The following is a 13,749-nucleotide window of genomic DNA, read 5'->3' on the forward strand; positions in this document are numbered from 1 at the left end:
TGGTGTGATGGTTGGTTGGTGAACACTTGGCGGTACTTGCACTTGGCTGTGCTTGAACTTGAAGGTGGGATCCGGCTGGCCTAGGCCATTGGTGGTTGGTTGGTGGGTTAGCCCTTAGCTGGGCTGGCTGGCTGGCTGGCCATCGGTGGTGTGGTGTGGTGTGGTGTGTGGAGTCGAGCGTCGCGCGCCGTTGCCTTCTTCGGAGTGTTGTTGGTACGTAAGTGCTTGCAGTGCAAAGAGGTTGGTGATGGAGTGACATTGCCTTCACCATGGAGTTGCGGGTACTTAGGTACTTGCAAGGAGATGGTGGTATGGTGGTGTTGCGTGTGTGGTGTTCGATTAGAAAGATATAATTTCTAAGTCCGGATTAGTGCTGTCAGTGGGGCCGCCGCTAACAGGTCCTGCACGGCCACCGTGGGGCTTGACTTGGCGCTATTCCGGACTTGGGGCGATCACGATGTCCCCGTGCGGGACTTAGAAGATGGAAGAACACAAGTACCCTTATCCCATGACTTGTGAGCGATTGGCATACGTTACCACATGAAGAGAAAAATTGGCTAAGTCCCGGATCCATATTATTTGAACAGAAAAATCGGCTAAGTCCCGGATCCATATTTATGAAGGGAAAAATCGCCGGATCCATATTATATGAAGAGAAAAAATCGGCTAAGTCCCCGGATCCATATTATATGAAAGAGAAAATCGGCTAAGTCCAGGATCCATATATAATAACCTAATAATCGGATAAGTCCAGGATCCATATTATAGAAGAGAAAAATCGGCTAAGTCCAGGATCCATATATAATAAACCTTATAATCGGCTAAGTCCAGGATCCATATTATATGATGAGAAAAAATCGGCTAAGTCCGAGATTGGGTCTGTCAGAAATACACTATCAAGTTACCACACAATCAAGCAGATGGCCATATGATGGATCATATGATATGAAGAGAAAAATCGGCTAAGTCCGAGATTGGGTCGGTCGGAAATACACTATCAAGTTACCACACAAGCAAGCAAGATGGCCTAGTGATGGATCCATATAATATGAAGAGAAAAATCGGCTAAGTCCCAGATTGGGTCTGTCTGAAATACACTTCCAAGTTACCACACAAGCAAGCAAGATGGCCATATGATGGATCCATATGATATGAAGAGAAAAATCGGCTAAGTCCGAGATTGGGTCTGTCAGAAATACACTATCAAGTTACCACACAAGCAAGCAAGATGGCCTAAGGATGGATCCATATGATATGAAGAGAAAAATCGGCTAAGTCCGAGATTGGGTCTGTCAGAAATACACTTCCAAGTTACCACACAAGCAAGCAAGATGGCCTAGTGATGGATCCATATAATAAATATGAAGAGAAAAATCGGCTAAGTCCAGGATCCATATAATATGCAGAGAAAAATCGGCTAAGTCCCAGATTGGGTCTGTCAGAAATACACTTCCAAGTTACCACATGAGCAAGCAAGTTACCACATGAAGAGAAAGCCGGCAAAGTCTGGGAATGTTACCACATGAACTGGAAAATGGGCAAAAACCTACCTTCACAGGGAACGTGAATAAGTAAGGCTGTAGACATCGGATCGACAAGCCAAAGACTGATATGGAAAGGAAATGAGTAGTACTAGCTTTCCTGAGAGTTGCAGAGCTTAGACTGCATATGAACGAAAGTTATTAAGCGTCAAAGTCAGAGAAGTTACCCAAAGGAACACAAGTTCCAACTTAGAGCATGTATACCGCCTAGACGGTAAGAGGTACGGCCAGGCTGAGGAATAAGGAAATGTTGGCCAACATGTTCCCTAACTATCCCCCGAAGACCGCAAAGCAATCCAACATCAACCAAGAAAGTTATAGCCCGATCAAGGAAACACCTACTTTGCACCGATATTGCACCAAATACATGTACCAAGCACCTTCGGTTGCATACCTGCAGGGGTTTACCATAGTAGGCCATGGAAGACCGATATACCGAACATAATCACTTTCTATCTCCTCGGGTGTTTGAGATAGCGCTTTGCGGTACAAGAACGAAAGTTAGACTTTATCTTGGTGCATCTTTTTGCCCAAGATCACAAGACCCTATCTACCAAGGCAAGAAAGTTGTGTGGGGACAAAATGTCCAAAAGTGCCCAAAGTGGCACACTTGAACCATATATTCGAGAAAAACACAAGTGTGGGCCCGAGCTAGCAAGTTGAAATGTTCTGACCGTCAGTAGCCCTAGTTGAGGTGCACTTATCATTATATGAGGCCAACGTGCCAGCTAGTCTCTAAAGGGGCGATATGGGTGTTCCAAGGTTTGTACCCAATTGAGGAAAAAACAGGGTAAGGTACGGTGTACCGCGAATAACTCGGGCTATAGATGTCCGATCGATGAGTTTGGCATATGTATGGAAAGGTCTCGACGAGACCTAACTACCCTGAAAGTATGAAGGCAAAGACTTGAATGACCGGGAAGTTATTAAGTGCACAAGTGGTAAAGTTGCACCAAAGTCCATGTTACCCGAAGTGGTACATGAACACCCAATATTCGACCAAAACACAAGTTTAGAGACGAGCTAGCGAGCTACATTGTTCAGACCGTCAGTAGCCCGCATCAAGACACGCATTTCATTATATTGAGCCTAGCCGCTAGCTCGACTCGAAGTCGGTCATATGGTTGGTTGATGGTTTGGACCGACCACGTGGTGTACCAAGGTGATGTACCTTTCATGAATTAAAACTCTGGCTGTATGGCACTGAGCGACAAGCTAAGGTGTGATTTGGAATAGTCTTGAGTGGGACTATTTAGGAAAAATGCGAACAAAAAATCACAAAGTCCTTGGGCGAAGCTATTAGCGAAACATAGAGCAAATTGGTACCAAAAACTATGGAAATGGGACTTGAGTCAAAAATAACCGCAAGTTGGAGAAGAGATAGCAAGCTTGCGTAGAACAATTATATTTGGTGCATGGTATCACCAACAAAAAAGTATATGGGGCCAAGGTGCTGGCTGGCCTCCAAAGTGGAGATATGGGCGATCCAAAGTTTGTACCCAAGTACGAACAAGTATGGAAAAAACAGGGTAAGGTACCAAGTACCATTAATAACTTCGGCTGTAGATGGCCGAGCGAGGCAAACGGCTCACCGTTGGAAAGGTCTTGGGGAGACCTATCTACCCTGAAAGTTTCATGAGGCTGAGTTGAAAGACCACGGAGATATTAGGTGATGATGGTCCAATTCGGGGACCAAGTCGCAGGAAATGGCGCTTGACCAAAATCACCCTTGGAAGGTGAATACCGGCTTACCGGTAAGAGATAGCGACTTGGCGTAGAATATTCATAAGTTGGGCGTGTAGAGACGCAACTTTCATTATATGGGGGCAACCCGGTCGAGGTGCTCCAAGTCGGTCGTTTGGTTGGTTGATGGTTTGGACCGACCACGTGTTGTACCAAGTTGAGGTACCTTTCATGAATTATAACTCGGTCAGTTTGCCACCGAGCAACAAGCTACGATGTGATTTGGAATGGTCCTGAGTAGGACTATTTGGGAAAAATACAAACAGAAAATTAGCTTGTCCATGGGCGAAGCTATTAGTGAAACATATGGCAAAATGGGTCCGAAAACGAATGAAATGGGACTTGGACCAAGAATAACGGCAAGTTGGAGAAGAGATAGCAAGTTGACGTAGAACAATTATATTTGGTGCATGGTATGACCAACAAAAAAGTATATGGGGCCAAGGTGCTGGCTGGCCTCCAAAGTGGAGATATGGGCGATCCAAAGTTTGTACCCAAGTACGAACAAGTATGGAAAAAACAGGGTATGGTACCAAGTACCATTAATAACTTCGGCTGTAGATGGCCGAGCAAGACAAACGGCATACCGTTGGAAAGGTCTTGGGGAGACCTATCTACCCTGAAAGTTTCATGAGGCTGAGTTGAAAGACCACGGAGATATTAGGTGATGATGGTCCAATTCGGGGACCAAGTCGCAGGAAATGGCACTTGACCAAAATCACCCTTGGAAGGTGAATACCGGCTTACCGGTAAGAGATAGCGACTTGGCGTAGAATATTCATAAGTTGGGCGTGTAGAGACGCAACTTTCATTATATGGGGGCAACCCGGTCAGGGTGCTCCAAGTCGGTCGTTTGGTTGGTTTATGGTTTGGGCCGACCACGTGGTGTGCCAAGTTGAGGTACCTTTCATGAATTATAACTTGGTCAGTTTGCCACCGAGCGACAAGCTGCGGTGTGTTTTGGAATGGTCTTGAATGGGACTATCAAGGAAAAATACCAATCGAAAATCAGCTTGTCCATGGCCGAAGCTATTAGTGAAACATATAGCAAAATGGGTCCAAAAACGAATGAAATGGGAATTGGACCAAGAATAACGGCAAGTTGGAGAAGAGATAGCAAGTTGGCGTAGAACAATTATATTTGGTGCATGGCATGACCAACAAAAAAGTATATGGGGCCAAGGTGCTAGCTGGCCTCCAAAGTGGAGATATGGGCGATCCAAAGTTTGTACCCAAGTACGAACAAGTATGGAAAAAACAGGGTAAGCTACCAAGTACCATGAATAACTTCGGCTGTAGATGGCCGAGCGAGGCGAACGGCATACCGTTGGAAAGGTCTCGGGGAGACCTATCTACCCTGAAAGTTTCATGAGGCTGAGTTGAAAGGCCACGGAGATATTAGGTGATGATTGTCCAATTCGGGGACCAAGTCGCAGGAAATGGCACTTCACCAAAATCACCCTTGGAAGGTGGATACTGGCTTACCGGTAAGAGATAGCGACTTGGCGTAGAATATTCATAAGTTGGGCGTGTAGAGACGCAACTTTCATTATATGGGGGCAACCCGGTCAGGGTGCTCCAAGTCGGTCGTTTGGTCGGTTTAAGGTTTGGGCCGACCACGTGGTGTACCAGGTAGAGGTACCTTTCATGAATTATAACTCGGTCAGTTTGCCACCGAGCGACAAGCTGCGGTGTGTTTTGGAATGGTCTTGAGTGGGACTATCAAGGAAAAATACAAATAGAAAATCAGCTTGTCCATGGCCGAAGCTATTAGTGAAACATATAGCAAAATGGGTCCAAAAACGAATGAAATGGGACTTGGACCAAGAATAACGGCAAGTTGGAGAAGAGATAGCAAGTTGGCGTAGAACAATTATATTTGGTGCATGGTATGACCAACAAAAAAGTATATGAGGCCAAGGTGCTAGCTGGCCTCCAAAGTGGAGATATGGGCGATCCAAAGTTTGTACCCAAGTATGGCAAAAACTGGTAGAGGTACCTTTCATGAATTACTGCTCAGGCTGTATGGCACTTAGCGGGACGCTTGGCTCTGGTATGGAATAGTCTTGAGTGGGACTATCAAGGAAAAATACGAACAAAAAATCACCATGTCCACGGACGAAGGTATTAGCGAAACTTAGAGCGAAATTGCGACCAAGTCGCTGGAAATGGCCCTTGGACCAAGTATACCGTCAAGGCGGTACGAGATAGCGAGTTGACGTGGAATATTTATAAGTTTGCCTCCACGAGACGAAAGTTTAGTTATATGGGGCCAACCCGCTCAGGGTTGTCCAAGTCGGTCATATGGCTGATCGAAATTTTCGACCAAGTACTGAGAAAACAGGGTAAGGTACCGTGTACCTCGAATAACTTTGGCTGTAGATGTCCGAGCGAGGCAAACGGCATAGCGTTGGAAAGGTCTTGAGGTGTTCTAGGCACCCTGAAAGTTTGAAAAGGCTATCTGGAAAACTCGTGGAGATATTAGAGAAACATTGGGCCCAAAAGATACCAAGTCGCAGGAAATGGGCCCTCCAAGAACACCCTAAAATCCCAATTACGGCTAAGTTGCAGGCCAGCTAGCGAAGTGAAATGTTCTAGGCATAACTAGAACACGTTAAGGCGCAACTTTTTGAATAAGAACTTTTTTCGATATCTGGTCCCCAAAGGGGGGATATGGGCGATCAAAGGATTTTTCCAAGTTTCGGTACTTTTTACGGTATCGCTCATAGCTCCGGCTGTAAGCAAGCAAATGACAATCTAAGACATGATTTGGAAAGGTATTGAGAAGTACTAACTTACGTTAGAACACAGCGAAGCGCTATCGGTTCATGGCAAGGCCGATATAAGCAGTCAAAAATGAAAAATGTTGACAAAATGAACAAAAATTACCTTGGTACGCGAATAGCGGCCAGGGATGAAGAGGTACGAAGGTGGTGTAGAACAATTATAATTAGGACTTGGTACGCTCTAAAAGTTTGCCGAAGACCGCAAAGCGCTCAGACCCATAGAAAGGGGTCATTTGGGCCGAACAGTGCGTGCAAAGAGGTGAAAATGCAAAAATTGCACTTTGGTGGGCGATTTGCGGGGGGAAGGAGGGGTCGGAGGGCAAAATGTCCCTTGACCAAAAAGTCTTATCTCGTCGAGATCTACAACATTGCCGAAGACCGCAAAGCGCTAGCTCGCAATCGAAAAATCGAGAATTTGAAAATTTTCTAAGTCTTGGGCTCCCTAAGGAAAAGTTTCAAAAATCACGTTTGTCCCCAATTTTGAAGGGGAAGGAGTCGGTTCCGGGGCATGGTGTCTTCGGCAAAAAGTCTTATCTTTTTGCGTACTTTCGACTAGTTCAATAAAAATTTTTGACCCAAAATTTGTTCGGCGGACCCCTAGGTCGAAAAACCCGAAAAAAGTCGAAAAAAGTCGAAAATGTCGAAAAATGAGAAAACCTCATATTCGGACTCTACACGAGCCCCAGATATTGAAAAGTGAAATCCGCGGTCGATTTGGAACAAAAAATTTACCTAGGCAAAGTTGTATGGAGGTAGGGACCCCTGAGAAAAAAGTTTGGTCCCGAGGCTCCTTGGACCACCAAGTCCCTAGGTCGGACCAAAATCGGAAAAAATCCGACCAAAGTCGAAAGTGTCGAAAATTTTAAAAAACCCCTTTTGGGGCCCTATGGCCTCCCTAGATAATGAAAAGTGAGGTCCGCGGCCGATCCGGAAGAAAAACTTGACCTAGGCAAACTTGTATGACGGTGGGGACCCAAAAAAATTTCGATGAGTGTAGTTTAGACAGGCCGGAAAATGTATCGGTGGTCCGTATCAAGGGACGTCTTTTAGTTCCATGGGGTGGTGGTCGTCGAACAAAGTCGCCTAGGTCGACCACCAGAAAGACCAGTCGTGTTGTAATGGATGTTTTGACCACTTTACTAGGGAAACCTAGTAGGTCGAAGCAAATTTGGGGTTCGAGATGAGTTGGTGAAAGTTGGTCCAACCTAGGTGTGCTTGGTGGAGGTTGACCATGAAAGTAGAGCATGATAGGAATGACCATAACTTTGGTTCTAGATGTCGGATCGGTACACTTGAGGCAGTTTTGGAAAGGTGAAGGCCTGCTCTAGCTATGTTTCCTACCAAGCTGAGCGCCTACTAGTGACCCGGAGGAGGTATTAAGGGTCAAAGGCAAAAAGGGGTACCCTAAAGTGCATGTGACCAAGAAAATGGGAAAAACGGTATCGCCTATAGCTCAGGCTGTATGGCTCGGATCGGAAAGCTTGGATATGCGTTGGAAAGGTCTTGACGAGCGCTAGCTATGTGTCCTACCAAGCGAAGCGCTAGGTGTTGAGCAAGTCGGTCATATTAGAGGGCAAAGGTGAAAAATGGTGGCTGCGAGATGAATGGGATGCTGCATGGAGATGAATCTTGATCTCCTACATCTCTCATCTCAATACAGCATCCCTACTTAAAGGCATCTCGGACTTAGTCGATTTTTCATAAATTCATAGAAATTCATATGTTAGGATGCTGGGAGATGAATGGGATGCTGCATGGAGATGAATCTTGATCTTCTTCATCTCCCATCTTAATACAGCATCCCTACTTAAAGGCATCTCGGACTTAGTCGATTTTTCATAAATTCTAAGAAATTCATATGTTAGGATGCTGGGAGATGAATGGGATGCTGCATGGAGATGAATCTTGATCTCCTACATCTCCCATCTTAATACAGCATCCCTACTTAAAGCCATCTCGGACTTAGTCGATTTTTCATAAATTCTAAGAAATTCATATGTCAGGATGCTGGGAGATGAATGGGATGCTGCATGGAGATGAATCTTGATCTCCTACATCTCTCATCTCAATACAGCATCCCTACTTAAAGCCATCTCGGACTTAAACGATTTTTCATAAATTCATAGAAATTCATATGTTAGGATGCTGGGAGATTAATGGGATGCTGCATGGAGATGAATCTTGATCTTCTTCATCTCCCATCTTAATACAGCATCCCTACTTAAAGGCATCTCGGACTTAGTCGATTTTTCATAAATTCTCAGAAATTCATATGTTAGGATGCTGGGAGATAAATGGGATGCTGCATTGAGATGAATCTTGATCTCCTACATCTCCCATCTCAATACAGCATCCCTACTTAAAGGCATGTCGGACTTCGTCGATTTTTCATAAATTCATAGAAATTCATATGTTAGGATGCTGGGAGATGAATGGGATGCTGCATGGAGATGAATCTTGATCTCCTACATCTCTCATCTCAATACAGCATCCCTACTTAAAGCCATCTCGGACTTAGTCGATTTTTCATAAATTCTCAGAAATTCATATGTTAGGATGCTGGGAGATAAATGGGATGCTGCATGGAGATGAATCTTGATCTCCTACATCTCCCATCTCAATACAGCATCCCTACTTAAAGGCATCTCGGACTTAGTCGATTTTTCATAAATTCATAGAAATTCATATGTTAGGATGCTGCGAGATGAATGGGATGCTGCATGGAGATGAATCTTGATCTCCTACATCTCTCATCTCAATACAGCATCCCTACTTAAAGCCATCTCGGACTTAATCGATTTTTCATAAATTCATAGAAATTCATATGTTAGGATGCTGCGAGATGAATGGGATGCTGCATGGAGATGAATCTTGATCTACTTCATCTCCCATCTTAATACAGCATCCCTACTTAAATGCATCTCGGACTTAGTCGATTTTTCATAAATTCTAAGAAAAACATATGTTAGGATGCTGCGAGATGAATGGGATGCTGCATGGAGATGAATCTTGATCTTCTTCATCTCCCATCTTAATACAGCATCCCTACTTAAATGCATCTCGGACTTAGTCAATTTTTCATAAATTCTAAGATAAACATATGTTAGGATGCTGCGAGATGAATGGGATGCTGCATGGAGATGAATCTTGATCTCCTACATCTCTCATCTCAATACAGCATCCCTACTTAAAGGCATCTCGGACTTAGTCGATTTTTCATAAATTCATAGAAATTCATATGTTAGGATGCTGGGAGATGACTGGGATGCTGCTTGGAGATGAATCTTGATCTCTTACATCTCCCATCTTAATACAGCATCCCTACTTAAAGCCATCTCGGACTTAGTCGATTTTTCATCAATTCTGAGAAATTCATATGTTAGGATGCTGGGAGATGAATGGGATGCTGCATGGAGATGAATCTTGATCTCCTACAACTCCCATCTCAATACAGCATCCCTACTTGAAGGCATCTCGGACTTAGTCGATTTTTCATAAATTCATAGAAATTCATATGTTAGGATGCTGCGAGATGAATGGGATGCAGCATGCAGATGAATCTTGATCTCCTACATCTCCCGTCTCAATACAGCATCCCTACTTAAAGGCATCTCGGACTTAGTCGATTTTTCATAAATTCACAGAAATTCATATGTTAGGATGCTGCGAGATGAATGGGATGCTGCATGGAGATGAATCTTGATCTCCTACATCTCTCATCTCAATACAGCATCCCTACTTAAAGCCATCTCGGACTTAGTCGATTTTTCATAAATTCATAGAAATTCATATGTTAGGATGCTGCGAGATGAATGGGATGCTGCATGGAGATGAATCTTGATCTCCTACATCTCTCATATCAATACAGCATCCCTACTTAAAGGCATCTCGGACTTAGTCGATTTTTCATAAATTCATAAAAATTCATATGTTAGGATGCTGCGAGATGAATGGGATGCTGCATGGAGATGAATCTTGATCTTCTACATCTCCCATCTCAATACAGCATCCCTACTTAAAGGCATCTCGGACTTAGTCGATTTTTCATAAATTCTAAGAAATTCATATGTTAGGATGCTGCGAGATGAATGGGATGCTGCATGGAGATGAATCTTGATTTTCCTCATCTCCCATCTTAATACAGCATCCCTACTTAAAGGCATCTCGGACTTAGTCGATTTTTCATAAATTCTAAGAAATTCATATGTTAGGATGCTGGGAGATGAATGGGATGCTGCATGGAGATGAATCTTGATCTTCGTCACCTCCCATCTTAATACAGCATCCCTACTTAAAGGCATCTCGGACATAGTCGATTTTTCATAAATTCTAAGAAATTCATATGTTAGGATGCTGCGAGATGCATGGGATGCTGCATGGAGATGAATCTTGATCTTCTTCATCTCCCATCTCGATACAGCATCCCTACTTAAAGGCATCTCGGACTTAGTCGATTTTTCATTAATTCTAAAAAAAAAATATGTTAGGATGCTGCGAGATGAATGGGATGCTGCATGGAGATGAATCTTGATCTTCTTCATCTCCCATCCTAATACAGCATCCCTACTTGAAGGCATCTGGGACTTAGTCGATTTTTCAAAAATTCTAAGAAATTCATATGTTAGGATGCTGCGAGATGAATGGGATGCTGCATGGAGATGAATCTTGATCTTCTTCATCTCCCATCCTAATACAGCATCCCTACTTAAAGGCATCTGGGACTTAGTCGATTTTTCATAAATTCTAAGAAATTCATATGTTAGGATGCTGGGAGATGAATGGGATGCTGCATGGAGATGAATCTTGATCTTCGTCACCTCCCATCTCGATACAGCATCCCTACTTAAAGGCATCTCGGACTTATTCGATTTTTCATAAATTCTAAGAAATTCATATGTTAGGATGCTGGGAGATGAATGGGATGCTGCATGGAGATGAATCTTGATCTTCTCCATCTCCCATCTTAATACAGCATCCCTACTTAAAGCCATCTCGGACTTAGTCGATTTTTCATAAATTCTAAGAAATTCATATGTTAGGATGCTGGAAGATAAATGGGATGCTGCATGGAGATGCATCTTGATCTCCTACATCTCCCATCTTAATACAGCATCCCTACTTAAAGCCATCTCGGACTTAGTCGATTTTTCATAAATTCTAAGAAATTCATATGTTAGGATGCTGGGAGATGAATGGGATGCTGCATGGAGATGAATCTTGGTCTTCTTCATTTCCCATCTTAATACAGCATCCCTACTTAAAGGCATCTCGGACTTAGTCTATTTTTCATAAATTCTAAGAAAAACATATGTTAGGATGCTGCGAGATGAATGGGATGCTGCATGGAGATGAATCTTGATCTCCTACATCTCCCATCTTAATACAGCATCCCTACTTAAAGGCTTCTCGGACTTATTCGATTTTTCATAAATTCTAAGAAATTCATATGTTAGGATGCTGGGAGATAAATGGGATGCTGCATGGAGATGAATCTTGATCTCCTACATCTCCCATCTCAATACTGCATCCCTACTTAAAGGCATCTCGGACTTAGTCGATTTTTCATAAATTCATAGAAATTCATATGTTAGGATGCTGCGAGATGAATGAGATGCTGCATGGAGATGAATCTTGATCTCCTACATCTCTCATCTCAATACAGCATCCCTACTTAAAGGCATCTCGGACTTAGTCGATTTTTCATAAATTCATAGAAATTCATATGTTAGGATGCTGCGAGATGAATGGGATGCTGCATGGAGATGCATCTTGATCTCCTACATCTCCCATCCTAATACAGCATCCCTACTTAAAGCCATCTCGGACTTAGTCGATTTTTCATAAATTCTAAGAAATTCATATGTTAGGATGCTGGGAGATGAATGGGTTGCTGCATGGAGATGAATCTTGATCTCCTACATCTCCCATCTCAATACAGCATCCCTACTTAAAGGCATCTCGGACTTAGTCGATTTTTCATGAATTCATAGAAATTCATATGTTAGGATGCTGCGAGATGAATGGGATGCTGCATGGAGATGAATCTTGATCTTCTTCATCTCCCTCCTTAATACAGCATCCCTACTTAAAGGCATCTCGGACTTAGTCGATTTTTCATAAATTCTAAGAAAAACATATGTTAGGATGCTGCGAGATGAATGGGATGCTGCATGGAGGTGAATCTTGATCTACTTCATCTCCCATCTTAATACAGCATCCCTACTTAAATGCATCTCGGACTTAGTCGATTTTTCATAAATTCTAAGAAAAACATATGTTAGGATGCTGCGAGATGAATGGGATGCTGCATGGAGATGAATCTTGATCTTCTTCATCTCCCATCTTAATACAGCATCCCTACTTAAATGCACCTCGGACTTAGTCAATTTTTCATAAATTCTAAGAAAAACATATGTTAGGATGCTGCGAGATGAATGGGATGCTGCATGGAGATGAATCTTGATCTCCTACATCTCTCATCTCAATACAGCATCCCTACTTAAAGCCATCTCGGACTTAGTCGATTTTTCATAAATTCATAGAAATTCATATGTTAGGATGCTGCGAGATGAATGGGATGCTGCATGGAGATGAATCTTGATCTACTTCATCTCCCATCTTAATACAGCATCCCTACTTAAATGCATCTCGGACTTAGTCGATTTTTCATAAGTTCTAAGAAAAACATATGTTAGGATGCTGCGAGATGAATGGGATGCTGCATGAAGATGAATCTTGATCTTCTTCATCTCCCATCTTAATACAGCATCCCTACTTAAATGCATCTCGGACTTAGTCAATTTTTCATAAATTCTAAGAAAAACATATGTTAGGATGCTGCGAGATGAATGGGATGCTGCATGGAGATGAATCTTGATCTCCTACATCTCTCATCTCAATACAGCATCCCTACTTAAAGCCATCTCGGACTTAGTCGATTTTTCATAAATTCATAGAAATTCATATGTGAGGATGCTGCGAGATGAATGGGATGCTGCATGGAGATGAATCTTGATCTCCTACATCTCTCATCTCAATACAGCATCCCTACTTAAAGCCATCTCGGACTTAAACGATTTTTCATAAATTCATAGAAATTCATATGTTAGGATGCTGGGAGATTAATGGGATGCTGCATGGAGATGAATCTTGATCTTCTTCATCTCCCATCTTAATACAGCATCCCTACTTAAAGGCATCTCGGACTTAGTCGATTTTTCATAAATTCTCAGAAATTCATATGTTAGGATGCTGGGAGATAAATGGGATGCTGCATTGAGATGAATCTTGATCTCCTACATCTCCCATCTCAATACAGCATCCCTACTTAAAGGCATCTCGGACTTCGTAGATTTTTCATAAATTCATAGAAATTCATATGTTAGGATGCTGGGAGATGAATGGGATGCTGCATGGAGATGAATCTTGATCTTCTTCATCTCCCATCTGAATACAGCATCCTTTCTTAAAGGCATCTCGGAGTTAGTCGATTTTTCATAAATTCTAAGAAAAACATTTGTTAGGATGTTGCGAGATGAATGGGATGCTGCATGGAGATGAATCTTGATCTTCTCCATCTCCCATCTTTATACAGCATCCCTACTTAAAGCATCTCGGACTTAGTCGATTTTTTATAAATTCTAAGAAAAACATATGTTAGGATGCTGGGAGATGAATGG

Source organism: Anopheles coustani (genome assembly GCF_943734705.1).
Source record: "Anopheles coustani chromosome X unlocalized genomic scaffold, idAnoCousDA_361_x.2 X_unloc_88, whole genome shotgun sequence".
NCBI classification, from domain to species: Eukaryota; Metazoa; Arthropoda; class Insecta; order Diptera; family Culicidae; genus Anopheles; species Anopheles coustani.